The sequence below is a fragment of the Dermochelys coriacea genome, chromosome 4 (genome assembly GCF_009764565.3).
Source record: "Dermochelys coriacea isolate rDerCor1 chromosome 4, rDerCor1.pri.v4, whole genome shotgun sequence".
Classification (NCBI taxonomy): domain Eukaryota; kingdom Metazoa; phylum Chordata; order Testudines; family Dermochelyidae; genus Dermochelys; species Dermochelys coriacea.
In genome coordinates, this window is record NC_050071.1 from 97,876,937 (window position 1) to 97,892,115 (window position 15,179).

Sequence of the window (15,179 nt, forward strand, 5' to 3'; positions counted from 1 at the left end):
AAATGAAAAATGCAATTTACAAAAAAAAATTGAGAACTATAAAAATGTTACTAAAGAAGCTGCTATCACTACATGTTATTGGTAGGCAGAGCTATCTGTGCAAAATATTATAATAAACAAAAGGAATTATCTGCTGCTAGATTCATGTAGCTAACATAATGAAATACCAGTAGGATAGACTTGCTAGCACTCTGGGTCACTGTGAAGGTATAAGGAATACTATTCCTCTGGGGTCAGAGGCCTGCCCCTGCTTGGGTGGCTGATTAACCCCACCTGCTGCACCTGGGAAAAGAGCTGGAACCTTTTAGCTGATCCTTATAAAAAAAGGCAGCAGGAAAGGGAGGGGAGACTGTAATACTATCAAAAAGTTGAGGTGGTTAGTGGTTATGTGCCCAATGAAGTGAACTGTAGCTCACGAAAGCTTATGCTCTAATAAATTTGTTAGTCTCTAAGGTGCCACAAGTACTCCTTTTCTTTTTGCGAATACAGACTAACACGGCTGCTACTCTGAAAACTGCTACTAGAGTAACTGCAGTGTGAAATTGTTCCAGAAACCAAATAGACAGAAGGGAGACTCTGTGAGATCCTTTAATGTTGAAGCTCTAAGGTAAGAGCCAGGAAAATCTGAGTGGCTGAAGTTACTGATGTGAGGGGCAGACTGGGGAAGGGACTAGTCAGCCTCCACATACTTCAAGGGAAGAGATTATGAGGTTTTGATTTCTCTTGTTAGGAAGGCTTGAAATAAAAACACTAACCCTGCTGGAAGCTGCTTCCCTGGATTCTGTGAGAGAGCCTTGGACAGGATTACTCCAGGCAGTGAGCTGGCTCAGCAAGAGCAGAACCTGGTCCAGTCAGAGAAGGATGCTGTAAGCTAGGCCCCTATACTCCTCTTTTTTTAAAGAGGAAAACAGGTGAATTAAAAACCTGGGGGAAATAGCAGTGGAATGTTCCCTATCTTTCAAAAATGGATTCATCTTCTTCTCTTTTTTTTCTCTCTCTGATCACTAACTAATGGAAATGCCACTCTTTTTTTAAAGATTCTTCTTTGTTGAATGCAAATCATCATCTCCCATTCAATCTACTCTGAATGGAGTGCTATTTGTTTTATGTTCCATTTAGCTCCAGATCATTGTGCCCTCTGGATCCTAAATATTCTGTAAATGAGTCTAGTATTACCCAAATACAAATAGGTTACTGTGTTAGCTGAACTCCATTGGTGGTGGTGATTTTATAATTGATACTGTATTGCAGAATCAACATGTTATAGTTCTGATTAAGCCCTTTATATTTACTGATATTGTGATACAAAAGAAAAGGATTCTGAATAAAATACTTATTCTTCCCCTCTTTAGACCTGATCTTGCAGTAGGTGCTTGCTTGAGAAATGCCAATAAAGGGCTCTACCCTGAAGCCATCAAACATTTTGAAAAGGAAAAAGACAACTAAGTGGCTACTCTTGGCTGAGAGAGAGTGGAAAGACCCTTTTTGTACCAAAGGAATGTATTTGGGTCCAAATGTGAATCAACTCAAGTTGATGAAACACATGGTATGAAATCTGGCCCCTTGAAGTCAGTAGGACTTTTGTCATTGACTTCAATGAAGCCAGATTTCACCCATGGTGAATGTTTTATTGCATTGCAAGATCTGATTAATTTGCAAATATTAGATGCAGTAGAAGATAATACAGCCTGGCCATTCCCATTTTATGATGCCCTTTCCTCTTAAAAAAGAAAGAAATACAAGATTTCAGTCTCATGGAGTATGAATGGATGCTCAATAACTCCAGAGATCCAATGGTGAAATGTAAACATGTACATAAAACTTATTTTCAATTATTTGTTTTTTCTATGGGTTATTTACTTCATCTGTGCAAGTAATATTTATAGGCTTCTGGTTTTTCCTCCAGATATCTCACCAATCCCATACCAGTACAGATGTATTTATGTTTCAGTGGTGGTCTCCGAGTATTCGATTAGGCTATAAAACTGAATATGTGGTACTTGATCCCATCATTAGACTTCAAATGACTCCGATATCACTGCAGCAGCTTGCAATGTCATTCGGCTCAGAGAGGGATTTTGCATTAGTAGATTCTGGCACTAAAATCTAGTGATTTGCACAACTAGGAAACCCATGACAGACAACATGGAGAAACTTGCTATTGAGACAATAGCAGCAGAGCAGAGTTGCAATGGAAGCAGTGGATAATGACAGTTAGCAGTCCTACTGTAACGTCTGCTGAAAGCAGGATGATGTCCACACAGGGGGAAAAAAGGCACAAAACGATTCTGCCATTCCTTTCACGGAGGGAGGGGCAACTGATGACATGTACCCAAAACCACTCATGACAATGTTTTTGCCCCATCAAACATTCGGAGCTGAACTCAGAATTCCAATGGGTGGTGGAGACTGCAGGAACTGTGGGATAGCTACCTAGAGTGCACTGCTCCGTAAGTCAATGCTAGCCATGGAGTGAGGAGGCACTCTGCTGACTTATGCAATCAACTGTATAAAATTGATTTCTAAAAAGTGTAGATATACCCTTAGTGAAGGGAATGAGGAAGTAACAAAGAAATTGTGAAACAGAGCCCATCCTGTCATGCATAATGCACAAAATATTCATTTTTACAAGTTTTAGTGACCTTTTCAGAATTATATGAAGAAACACTGCAGAAGATGATGAGTTTTAATTTGTCTAGTCATATTGCTCTTGATTTAAGCAGGATGACAATATGAGTAACAGACCACTAAAGTACTATAAGATAGTAATGTATGCGTTTGTGAGGTTCTTAACTTTACAGAATCTACAAAGTTTCTACACCAGATATCACTCAGTCTCTGATATACAGTTTCAAAGTGATTGACATATAACATGCTGTGCACAATCCAAAAGGGAGAAATAAACTGCACTGCAACAAATCATATGCAACTGACTCCCATTTGACTGCAGTGCACAAATACCACTTTCCTGGATGTCTCAAAGATAAGCCTAGAACAAAGGTGCCAAAAGCATGGTCCAAAGGCCAGATTTGTCCTGTGTGATGTATTTATATGGATTGTAGGACATATTGAAAGTTGAGGTTCTACACAATTTGATTTGATTTAAAAAAAAGTTTCTATCCCTTTTTGTTGCAAAAAAAAACCCCTTCCAATGTAAATAAAGTGTAACCAATGCAGTGAAGGCTGCCTGAGTTTCCAAACCACTTGAGCCAATAACTCAGAGGTATGAATCCCCCTGCCTCTGTTAATCAGATTGAACTGCTATCTTTAAACCCTAGTTATGAAAAGTCAGTGTCGGCATTAACAATTCTATTGTGGATCAATTTAGCAGATGTGAGGAGGTGGGAATTAAGAGTTGCAGCAAATGAAGAAATGTAGGGGAAGATCAGCAACAACTCAGGAAGGAGGGAGAGAAACAGACTGCTCCCCTTTAGGACCAGTACTCATTTCTTTTCTTTTTTTTTAGTGAGCACTGTTGAATGCGATGACAAGGGACTGGACTGAATAAACAATATCTATGAGGGCAGTTAATACATAAACTGTATTTTCACTTTGCTCTCTTAACCTCTGTGACATCAGTGGTAGTCTGCTGTGAATTGGATGGAGTAGGAGGTTTCTAACTATGGTCTGTGGACCAAGGTATACATATGACATGGAATCTGGCCCTCTGAACTGAAAGTCTAAAGCTCTTGTGCTTCTAAATTTACCAATACACTTAAGAGTACATCAGTTTCTTTCCACAGGCTACTTCTTTTGGCTGTCTTATCTCAACTATACCAGTCAGTAAGTGGCTTAACCTGGCACTCCTGCCTCTATCAGTTACATAATTTATGTAATTGAGTTATATAAAAACCTATATTTTAAATGCCTATCCCAAACACTGGTTGCTCCTTATATTGTTGACTTCTTCAGAAAAGACTTCACCAAGGCACCCTACCCTCAGTCAAGAAGGTGCTAAGAATCTCCATGCCCAAAGGACCTACTATCTAATTATGGGCCTTTACTACCCAGATGGGCAGTAGCCACCACTGCCCCAACATTTCCATAACTGAGCAATGCTCGCTGAAACTCAACCAAAGAAGACTTTGCATTTGCCCCATAAAGACAATTGCCCAACACCCACAGAAAGATTGGACTCCATGTGAACCTGAACAATTTTTTACCAGCAAGGTAACCAGCAAATTCCTTATAAAATGAAAATCTGGATTCTATTTCCAAGTGGAGGCAGCTCAGGTAGCCAAGCTATCCATCTGGTGTGGGTGACTTTGTAAATGCAATGGTGTAGACAAACCTATTTTGGTCTTCTGTACAGCCACAGGTTATGCTCTTAGATCAAGACTTTCACCACAAACACTTTACTATCTGTATCTCTTTTTCTTCTATTATAATCATCTGCATGATACAGTGACCTAGTAAAGCAGAATTTGGGGGAGAAGACAGTGAGAGGGCATTGTATCAGCAAAAGATGTCCATAATATCCCATTGTATAATTAACAGGGAAGCCAGTACTTTCCTGTATATCTCTAAACCTGTCCTGTACCATCTGTGTCCTGGGTTATCTTTTTAAAAATTCCTGATGGGAAAGGAGCATGTTCACCTCACACTACAGAGCCAATGATAGGTCCAATCACATTCCAAAAACTAATCCAGAGTGTGACTAGTTAGATGGAGTCATGCTGGAAGTAGGTATGCTGGGGGTGCTGCCATACCCCCCTGGCTTGAAGTAGTAACTAACAAACCTCTATAATCAGCACCCCTACTATAAAAATTGTTCCAGCAACCCTGGATATATAAATGAACCAGAAACCACCTGAGAGAGCATATCATTCTCATGGTAGCCATGATTTCCTGAAGCAATCCAGAAGAATTATCCTATACATGGACATTGAAATTGCTAGGCATCATCAGCCTCAAGAGGACCTCCAATGCTACAAACCTGCAAAACTCAGCTAGGGCTTCCATAGTGCATTGAAGCAATCTGTACAGCAACACTAAGTTCATTTTTACTTCATTCTACAACTTGTATGCTACTCTGACACTCATCTAGCTCTGGATTTACAGCAGATAACCTGGTGCACCTGAGAATAGATTTTTAAAAGCATGGCCCCTCCTTCTCTCCTGTCAGTTAATGATGAAATGAATATCCAGTGAGAATTAGTTGGGACAATGTTGGTACTGCAGCCTGATCCAAACACATCTTGGTTATGCATTTACAGTAATTGCTTATAGGGAGACAAATATGTACTCTACTCTCTGACCAAATTAAACTAAGTTGTGTCTCCATTGGCTTCAGTGGAGTTAGAGCAGAGATGAATCTGGCCCATTAAGGCTTAATTAACTAATAACTATATAGATTTAGATTTCAGACTGTTATTAACCAATCTCTTCCACTATTTTGTTCCCTAACATAAAGAGACAGAATGGCAAAAAATTGTTTTATGTGCTTAATGTCACTAGTGAAGAGAAACAAGTTCTCTCAATGTTGTTATCTTGCCAATATCCAGACTGGTGGAGCCATTTTGGCATCTCATGCTCCCTGGAAATAAAATGTGAATTCCTACCTGCTTGACACACAGGGAAAGAGCTGGGCATGAGGCATATTAATTTCATTCTAACAATCACATCAAAATCCTATTAATGTGCTTTCGGGATGCTTTTCATGGCCTGTTTCATTCTGGTTATTATCTAGAACACTGAGGCTGTTTTATGTCAGTCAAATATTCTGTCAGCATTTAGCTGAGGGTATTATACACTATGTAGTTTATTGTATGAAGTTTGAATACTTCACTAGGGCCCAGTGCTGTAAAGTGATGAGTGCAGGATCAGGCATCTAGCAACTACAATTAGGCTTGATTCTTATCTTGGATCAGCACACGGGTAATACATACATACAAGTTGTCTTATGTATTTTTGATGCATAAAAACATTATACCACCAAGATACAGCAGTCCTTCAAAAGTGTTACTCTGTGGGTCAGATATGTTTGTCTGTTGCTTTGAGATGAAAAAGATTGAGCATGGTCCAACTGAGTTTTAGCCCTCCACAGCAGTTATTTACATACTTCCACCTGAACATGATATACCAAAAGCTCACTTCATTAATATAATATGGTGGTCTTTCTATCTAAATAATCATATTCCTCACTTTGGTATTTCAGTGCTATGCTGAAAAAGCAAACAGTTGTGCAGTATGATATAAATACTTTACCACAGTATACATGCCAACTATAGAATATATGATGGTAAAGGAAAATAGAATAGTACAATCTATGTGGACTTCTAAAGTGTGACTACCATATTCCTTAAACTTGTTGGAATAAACAGAGCAATTAGGACTCCTTGGATGCTTAAAGAAGAGGGAGTTGTGTATCCAGGCATTATTTTTTATACTGCTCTCAGCTAAACAACTATACAAATGCAAGTTTAGCACCCAGGGATAATGCATGGATTTTTTGATACCATCCTTATATAGTTTTCATCTGTGATACAGGAGGTATAAATACATATATTAATTTAATAAGTCATGATGTAGATCAATACAAGCTGAAAATGTAAGTTTAGGACATTGTTTAAACAGTTTCATACATGCACATGACAGATCACAACAGAATCGAAATCGTGTAAAATGTAAGGGTAAAATGTAAGCACAGTATTTTGCAGCAGCCAGGTCACTCAAGTCATACTTTGGTTTTTTCGTGAGTAAACCCCACACCAGTAGAATTTAGAACAGTCTCTGGATGAAGTTCTGGCCCTATTGAAGTCAATGGCAAAACTCCCATTGACTTCAATGGGTACAGGGATTAACACTATGCTTGTCTTCGCTGAGAGATGTTGCCATGGCAAATGGGGGTAATAAAATTAAACTGATATTTTTAGAGTCCTGTGGGGAAAAGTAGTAATCATGTAACTAAAGACTGTATCTTATGCTTATATATGAAGGCCAAATTAAGATTGCTTGGGCAACCTTAATTTTGGCATTTCCTAACTTTGAATGTTAGACTTTGCATCCTTGAGGTTCTTTTGGAGTAGATATTTCTCTGTAATTTCCTAGAATTTTAAAAAACTGAAATAACCAAAAATCCATGATATGGAACCATATTGACTCCCACATGGTTCATAAGTAGAGTCAGAAACTCTGTCATTTGAACTAACAGACTAACTGGTGGTGGTGGTAGTAGTAGTAGGTTGTCATTCTCTGTGTGAGCCAACCACTAGTGGGAAATGAGATCTAATTTTACCACTGGATTTCACTGCTTTTGCTCTCAGTTCTATTCAGTGTTCTGAGGAGAGTATCTCTAGTTGTTACAGCCCTTTTGTTGATGTCTCCCCTAAGCCTGACCTTTTCTGCTCCTGCCTATATCTCCTCACTATCCAGGCCTGGCTCCTCACCCCTCTGTATTCCAGTCAAGCAGTTCCTTTTCCCCCTTCCTGCCTAGGTCCCATTACTGGAGATGGAAAGCATAGAAGATTTTTCCCTGCTCTCAGTTCTAGTGCCCAGTGCCACATAGCCCTTGGCTATTGAGAAGAACAGCCGCAGAAAAACTCCAGCTCAGTTCCTGCAGTTGTGCACCAGATCATGCTTAGATACAGATAGAATTCTCACAGAATTTGCTGCCAAACTCTAGCAAGTCTGACTTTGCACACGCTCAGATTTTTCCCCCCCAGATGTTCATATCTTACCAAATTTGGGCTAATTTTCATGTGGATAGCAAAAGGTACATCATTGACACCAGGGTGAACTCCTGCCAAATTTCAAGTCTCGCTCCAAAGCATGGAAGCACTAGAGCTTCTCAACAAAATAGTAGTACAAGTTGTTTTTTTAAATGGGCACAATTAGGTATTTATCTTTACCCTCATTCTGAGATGTAACTGGGGCTCTCAAGTGATTAAAAAGATTAATTGTGATTAATCATGCAATGTTAAACAATAATAGAATACCATTTATTTGAAAATGTAGAAAACATCCAAAATATTTAAATATATGACTCCAGTTACAACACAGAATACAAAGTGAAGAGTGCTCACTTTCTATTCATTTTTATTATAAATATTTGCACTGCAAAAAACCCAAAGAAATAGTATTTTTCAATTCACTTAATACAAGTACTTAGTGCAATCTCTTTATCATGCAAGTTGTACTTACAAATATAATTATGCACAAAAAATAATACATTCAAAAATAAAACCATGTCAAACTTTAGAACCTACCAAATCTACTCTGTCCTACTTCTTGTTCAGCCAATCACTCAGATAAACAAGTTTGTTTACATTTGCAGGAGATAATGCTGCCCAATTCTTGTTTACGATGTCATCTGAAAGTGAGAACAGGCGTTCGCATGGCACTGCTGTAGCCAGCATTGCAAGATATTTATGTGCCAGATGCTCTAAAGATTCAATATGTCCCTCATGCTCCAACCACCATGCCAGAGGACATGCATCCCTGCTGATAATAGGGTTCTGCTCGATAACAATCCAAAGCAGTACAGACCGACACATGTTTCATTTCAACATTGAAGTCAGATATCACCAGCAGGAAGGTGATTTTTTTTTCTTTTTTGGTGATCTGTAGTTTCTGCATTTGAGTGCTGCTCTTTTAAGACTTCTGAAAGCATGCTCCACACCTCGTCCCTCTCAGATTTGGAAGGCACTTCAGATTCTAAACCTTGGGTTGAAGTGCGTAGCTATCTTTAGAAATCTCACATTGGTACCATCTTTGCATTTTGTCAAATCTGCAGTGAAAGTGTTCTTAAAACAACATGTTGGGTCATCATCCGAGACTGCTACAACATGAAATATATGGCAGAATGCAGGTAAAACACAGAGCAGGAGACCTACAACTCTTCCCCCAAGGAGTTCAGTCCAAATGTAATTAACACATTTTTTAACAAGCGTCATCAGCATGGAAGCATTGAAGGGGCATACAAAAATGTTCAGCATATCTGGCACGTGGATGCCTTGCAATGCTGGCTACAAAGTGCCATGGGAACATCTGTTCTCACTTTCAGGTAACATTGTAACAAGAAGCGGGTAGCGTTAGTCTCCCATAATGTAAACAAACTTGTTTGAGTGAATGAGTCTCTAAAGTTTGACATTGTTTTGTCTTGAGGTGCAGTTATGTAACAAAAGAAAACTACATTTATAATTTTGCACTTTCACAATAAAGAGATTGGACTACAGTAATTCTATGAGGTGAATTGCAAACTACTATATTTTATCTCTTTTTACAGTGCAAATATTTGTAATGTTAGTGAGTACTGTCCACTATATTCTGTTGTAATTGAAGTGAATATATTTGAAAATGTAGAAAAACTTACAAAATATTTAAATTTCAATTGGTATTCTATTTTGTAACAGTGCAATTAAAATGTGATTGATCATGATTTATTTTTTGAGTTAAACTGAGCCAGACATGGAAAATTTCAGCCCAAACTAAGTCGGGCAACATTAAAAGACCCTGTTTATCAGTTGCTTATATGGAAAGTGTCAGGCAACCTTAACTAGAAGTGGTGCTACTTGTGCTGTCTGTAATACATGATTGTGTTTCTTTTTTATACAGTATGTATGATAGCTAAACCATTTTAGAAGAAGAAATGTTTTATATGAGAAACAACAATGCAGTACTATACGGGTTTATGCTATGGGCTGTAAGGGAAAGGGGTAAGAAGCCCGTTCCAAATTGAAACAGCTAGAAAAAGGCAATGGAAGGCAAAAAAGAAATGTGTAAACAGAAACCCAACAATCCTCTCAGTATGGGTATGGGGGAAACTCCAATCTCTTTTGTTGGAAACAGATCAAGAAACCTTGCCTAGAGCCAAATCAAATGGACAAAATCTGCCACATCAGAAAGCATTTTATGGTGCAAGTTATGCTGCCACAGTAGCATGCATAGATAATCTTGTTCTTTCAAACAAAGAGCTGAATCCTGCAATGCAATTTCCTCTGTGAACAATCTGTTCGATGTGTTCGCTTTCTGGATGGCTTTCAAATTGCTGAACTGCTGCATTCTCTTCTATAACTTTTCTCTTTACTAATATTTGGGTGTTCCTGCCTCCCCAGATCTCTAAAACCTCTTCTTAGAATTCTTCCTTTGGATCTGACTGCATAGAAAACTGAAAGCTGTTTACTCTGATCCAACGCAACCGAAAATCAGAATTCTTAACAATTCCACTGCAAGTGTACCCAGCTAAAGAGTCAGCCTAAACTCTGGAGGCCTGATTCATCACTGTTAATCCACTTTTACAACTCCATTGATTTCAATAGTGTTAAAACGGCATGAACTGGAACAGGAACAGTGAATAAAGCCGTAGGTCTTCACTGACATCGGTCCCCAAAACAAGGTTTTGCTTGTATTTCTTAAAGCGAAATTTAACTCATACTGTTCAGAGTAATCAGCCATGTATTATGTTATGAAGACTCGTGAAGCAATGATCCCTGACACGTCCTTGTTTTGTGGTTGTCCTAATAAAAATAAATCTTACTTCCCATCCCTCTCCTGCTTTTGTTGTTTTAATCACAGATGCATAAATGGATCATTAACTACGCATAAGGAAGCTGGCTGGTCACATTCTTCTTCTGTTTCCCTTATGTGCCAAGAATGTTCCTTCTGTGCTATTTCCCTTAAGTGACAAAATTGCTTACTGCAGTACTGAGATTGCCACGTATGACTGGCTCAGTTTCTTTCTGCTGAGTAATGATTGCTATATTATGTATTGTATTGTAGCATTTGTGAATCTTGCCCATATGCTCAGGGTTCAGCTGATCACCATATTTTGGGGTCAGGAAGGAATTTTCCTCCAGGCAGATTGGAAGAGGCCCTAGGGGTTTTTCACCTTCCTCGTAGCATGGAGCATGGGTCACTTGCTGGAGGATTCTCTGCACCTTGAAGTCTTTAAACCGCGATTTGAGGACTTCAATAGCTCAGACATAGGTTGAGAGGTTTATCGCAGGAGTGGGTGGGGTGAGATTTCTCTGGCCTGCATTGTGCAGGAGGTCACACTAGATGATCATAATGATCCCTCCATAATGGACCTTAATATCTATGAATCTAAGTGTTCAATAGTCCTGAACCCAATATGAATACAGGCTCTGGTGGAGATCAGATTTTTAGTCATGTTTTCTGGTGGATTTCCCCCCACCCCCAGCCCTGACATTCTTCTCTTGATAACTTTAGAACCTTGTGTGATTTGTCAGGAAATCATGTATATGGTTGAAAGCCTCTTTAATGAGGGAACAGATCCCCACTTTAAGGGCCCCCTTAGCTATTGACTACTTTCCTTTTTCTTTATCTCATTTCAGCTTGTGGTCAAAGCAGGGTACTAGTAGTCAGAATTCTGCAAATGTATTCCCAGATCGGACAAACCTGTTGTTTAATTTTGGGTAAGTTACATAACCTTTCTGTATCTCTGGGGCCATGCTAGCAGCCAGGATTGCAGGGGCACCCGGGCCATCTCCCAGTTTTTCCTGGATGTACTATGGTAATTCTGAACTATCTGAGGTGACTCCCCTCCCCCCTTATCCAGAGGGATTCCTACAGGGGTTGGATTCACTGGCTTTGTCAGCTTTACAATGGGGCCCAGTGCAAAACAGCCATAACAGACCTGCGAATCAGGCCCAATAAAATACAAAGTTGCAGAAATGACCAATAAGCTCAAGGAAAAACAAATTGAAAAGGAAGTTTAGAAATGAATGAGTATTAGGCTACAATTACTCCCAAGGGTATAGAGTGCTCCAAACTTGGAGTTACACAACAGCTAGTGTGTGTGGGGGGGGAGGGGGGAGGTGAGGAGGGGTGGTATCCTGTAAGACACTGAGCATCTCTTGTGAGGTACTGAACTCCCTCAACATCTACTTTTAAGGAGCCTAAGGTCATCAGTACCAAAACAGGAAGAATTCAACACTCTGCAAGATTGGGCAGTAAAGTGTCTCTTAGCTTTATTAATATTAATTTCTAATACCGACATCAGTGCTCCATTGTGCTAGGTCTGTACAAATAAATAGTAAGAGCCAGTCACTGCCCCGAACAGCTTATAGTCTAAATGAGAGCTCCCCAAATTTTGGGACATGCCCCTCTAAGGGGACCTGGAGGAACATTCAGGGGGCACGATGGGGCCTGAGCTAGCCCCAATGGGATGGTGGGGATGGAGCACCACCCATCCAGCTCTGCCCCTAGCCATGGTCCCGACTTCTGGCCCCACCTTCAGCCATGACTGCGGCTCTGCACCCAGCCCTAGCCCCAGTACTAGTCCTGGTCTCAGCCTCATCCCCAGCCTTGGCCCCTGGCTATGGCTCCATTTCTGGCTGCGGCTCCTGGCCCCAGAACTGCTCCCAGCTGCAGCCCCAGCCTTAGCCCCTGTCATAAAACTACAGCTAAGGGTAGCATAAAATCCCTCCTTTACCTGTAAAGGGTTAAGAAGCTCAGATAACCTGGTTGGCACCTGACCAAAAGGACCAATAAGAGGAGAAGATACTTTCAAATCTGTGGCGGAAGGTTTTTCTTTGTGCTCTCTTGGAGCTAGAGGGACCAGGGGCAGGAAAAACCATCTCTTAAAACCCTGCCTGAAATAAGGCCTAGGATTACAAAAATTGTAAGTAAAGCAAGGAAAGACATTAGATTATCTTTTGCTTTTAGCTTGTGAATTTTCCCTGTGGTAAGAGGGAGGTTTATCCCTGTTTTTTTGTAACTTTAAAGTTTTGCCTAGAGGGGAATACTCTGTGTTTTGAATCTGATTACCCTGTAAAGTTATCTTCCATCCTGATTTTACAGAGGTGCTTCTTTTACTTTTTTTTTCTTTATAATAAAGTTCTGTTTTTAAGAATCTGATTGGGGTTTTTAGTGTCCTAAAAACCCAAGGGTCTGGTCTGTGTTCACCTGGTTTACCTATTTGATTGGTAGATTATTCTCAAGCCTTCCCAGGAAAGGGGGTGAAAGGGCTTGGGGGGATATTTTAGGGAAACAGGAACTCCAAGTGGTCCTTTTCCTGAATCTTGGTCTAACTCACTTGATGGTGGCAGCAGTTCCCATCCAAGTACAAGGAAGGATTTGTGCCTTGGGGAAGTTTTTAACCTAAACTAGTAGAAATAAGCTTACGGGGTCTTTCATGTGGGTCCCCACATCTGTACTCTAGAGTTCAGAGTGGGGATGGATCCCTGACAGCCCCCTTACCCGTTTGTGTCAGTCCCCCATGCCCGAGAACCGCAGCCCTGTTCGTGGCCTGGCTTGGGGCAGCGGGGAGCACAGACAGGAGTAAAATGAGGCACAATCCTGCAAAGTTTGGGAACCACTGGTCTGCAGTTCCATGGTAGGGTCTATTTCTTAATCTGTCTTCTGACTCCCAATATTGTGCCTTATTCATTGAACTACACTATTTCATTTATTTAGTCAAGATTTAGAGCCATCGACTGGCTTCAGAAGATTGCAAACAATATTGTAGAAGTGATAAATGACAAATATACAAAATGCACATCTCTTGGTAAGTTGTTAAAGCGATTTTAAAACTAATTCAATATTTAAAAGATCAATGTATCCATCCCAGAACTAGAATAACATATTGACCCAATTTCATGTATATTAAAATCTCAGTAATAGCATCTGGCATAAGTAAGGGGAGATGCTATTTGGTGCTGGAAAAGGTCCCCTGATATCTCCTAATAATCCATGTAGGTAGCATCCATCTCTTCTTCCTGTTATGTCACCACTTCCATTTGACTTCTTTCAGAATTTCCTGTAGCTACAGAGCTATCTATAAAGCTCTACAACAATACAATTTTATGCATAACTTACAAAGGACAATGGGCACATATGTCACACACAAAGAACAATGAGACAGATTATGTGAGGTGCTAAGCACTTTGAACTAATGCTGTTGACTTCAGGTGGGCTCTTTAGTAGCACCTCTGGGTCCTAAACTCTTTCTCTAACATGATAGTAGGTTTACACACCTGGAATTCCAGAGACTGCTACAACTGAGTAGAAATTAACGTTAGCACTTTATAAATATTGTAAACCAGCTAATAGATTTCTTATCTGATATATTTAGTGGTATGTTCCTTATGAGTCTAAATATTTCTAGTAAAAGGTATTTTATGATGTCACTTCAAGAGAATCTTTTTACTTTTATTTATATGTAGTATAAACTTACTCTGGCCAGTACAGATCAAATATATCTGTTTGGTCCTTTAAAGGATGTTTTCCAGCTTGTTCAGCTCACCTGCCCAGTCTTGTAATACTCTTAAACTGGTGTAATTGGATAGGGAATCTTCATCAGAATTCCATCTTTTTTTACATTATTTTTTTAGTTATTCATGGTGTCTAGCTAATGCTATTGTGAAGTACTGGCACACATGCATATTACATGGCATATTTCAGAGATAATCAAATATATTCATAGATTCCGAGGTCAGAAGGGATCATTGTGATCTAGTCTATTGCCTGTGTTATACAGGAGGTCAGGTCTCCTACAAAATAATTCCTAGAAAATATCTTTTGGAAAAACATCCAATCTTGACTTAGATTGTCAGTGATGGAGAATCCACCATGACCCTTGGTAAATTGTTCCAATGGTTAACCATACTCATTGTCACAATGTACACTGTATTTCCAGTCTGAATCTGTCTAGCTTCAACTTCCAGCCATTGGGTCATGTTTTCAGTCTAGCAGAGAAAGTTATGAGTCCATTATTAAATATCTGTTTTCTATGGAGATACTTACACTATAATCAAGTCTCCCAGCAACTTTCTCTTTGTTAAGATTGAGATCTTTGAGTATATTACCATAAGGCATGTTTTTTAATCATTCTCTGAAATCTAGAAAATTTGTCTTACAGGTGAGATTTAAGCAATCCAATCTAATTAGTTTATCAAGGAGAAGGTTGAAAGGTCACTTGGCTAAAATTTATAAGCATCTACATGGGGAGAAGATTTCAGATAGTAGGCGGCTTTTTTTAATCTAGCAGATAAAGGTGTAACAATCTAATTGTTTCCAGCTGAAGCTGGACAATTTCAGACAAGAAAAAAGGAACAACATTTTAAAGTGTGAAGATAACTAATAATTGGAATGCTTTTCCAAAGGATGTGGTGAATTCTCTATCACAGGAAGTCTTTAAATTGAGATTGGATGTCTTTCTAAAATATGCTGTAACTCAGCTAGACGTCATAGGCTTGGGGTAGGAATTACCTGATGAA

The 15,179-nt window shown here is 39.4% G+C and overlaps 1 long non-coding RNA gene across 1 annotated transcript; it reads left to right on the top strand.

Moving 5' to 3' along the window:
* The first annotated feature begins 513 nt into the window (after positions 1 to 513).
* Positions 514 to 2,213, top strand: LOC122459961. The gene is made up of 3 exons (XR_006280955.1): positions 514 to 607; positions 731 to 911; positions 1,907 to 2,213. It is a non-coding gene; the product is annotated as an uncharacterized LOC122459961 (long non-coding RNA).
* Positions 2,214 to 15,179: the final 12,966 nt, after the last annotated feature.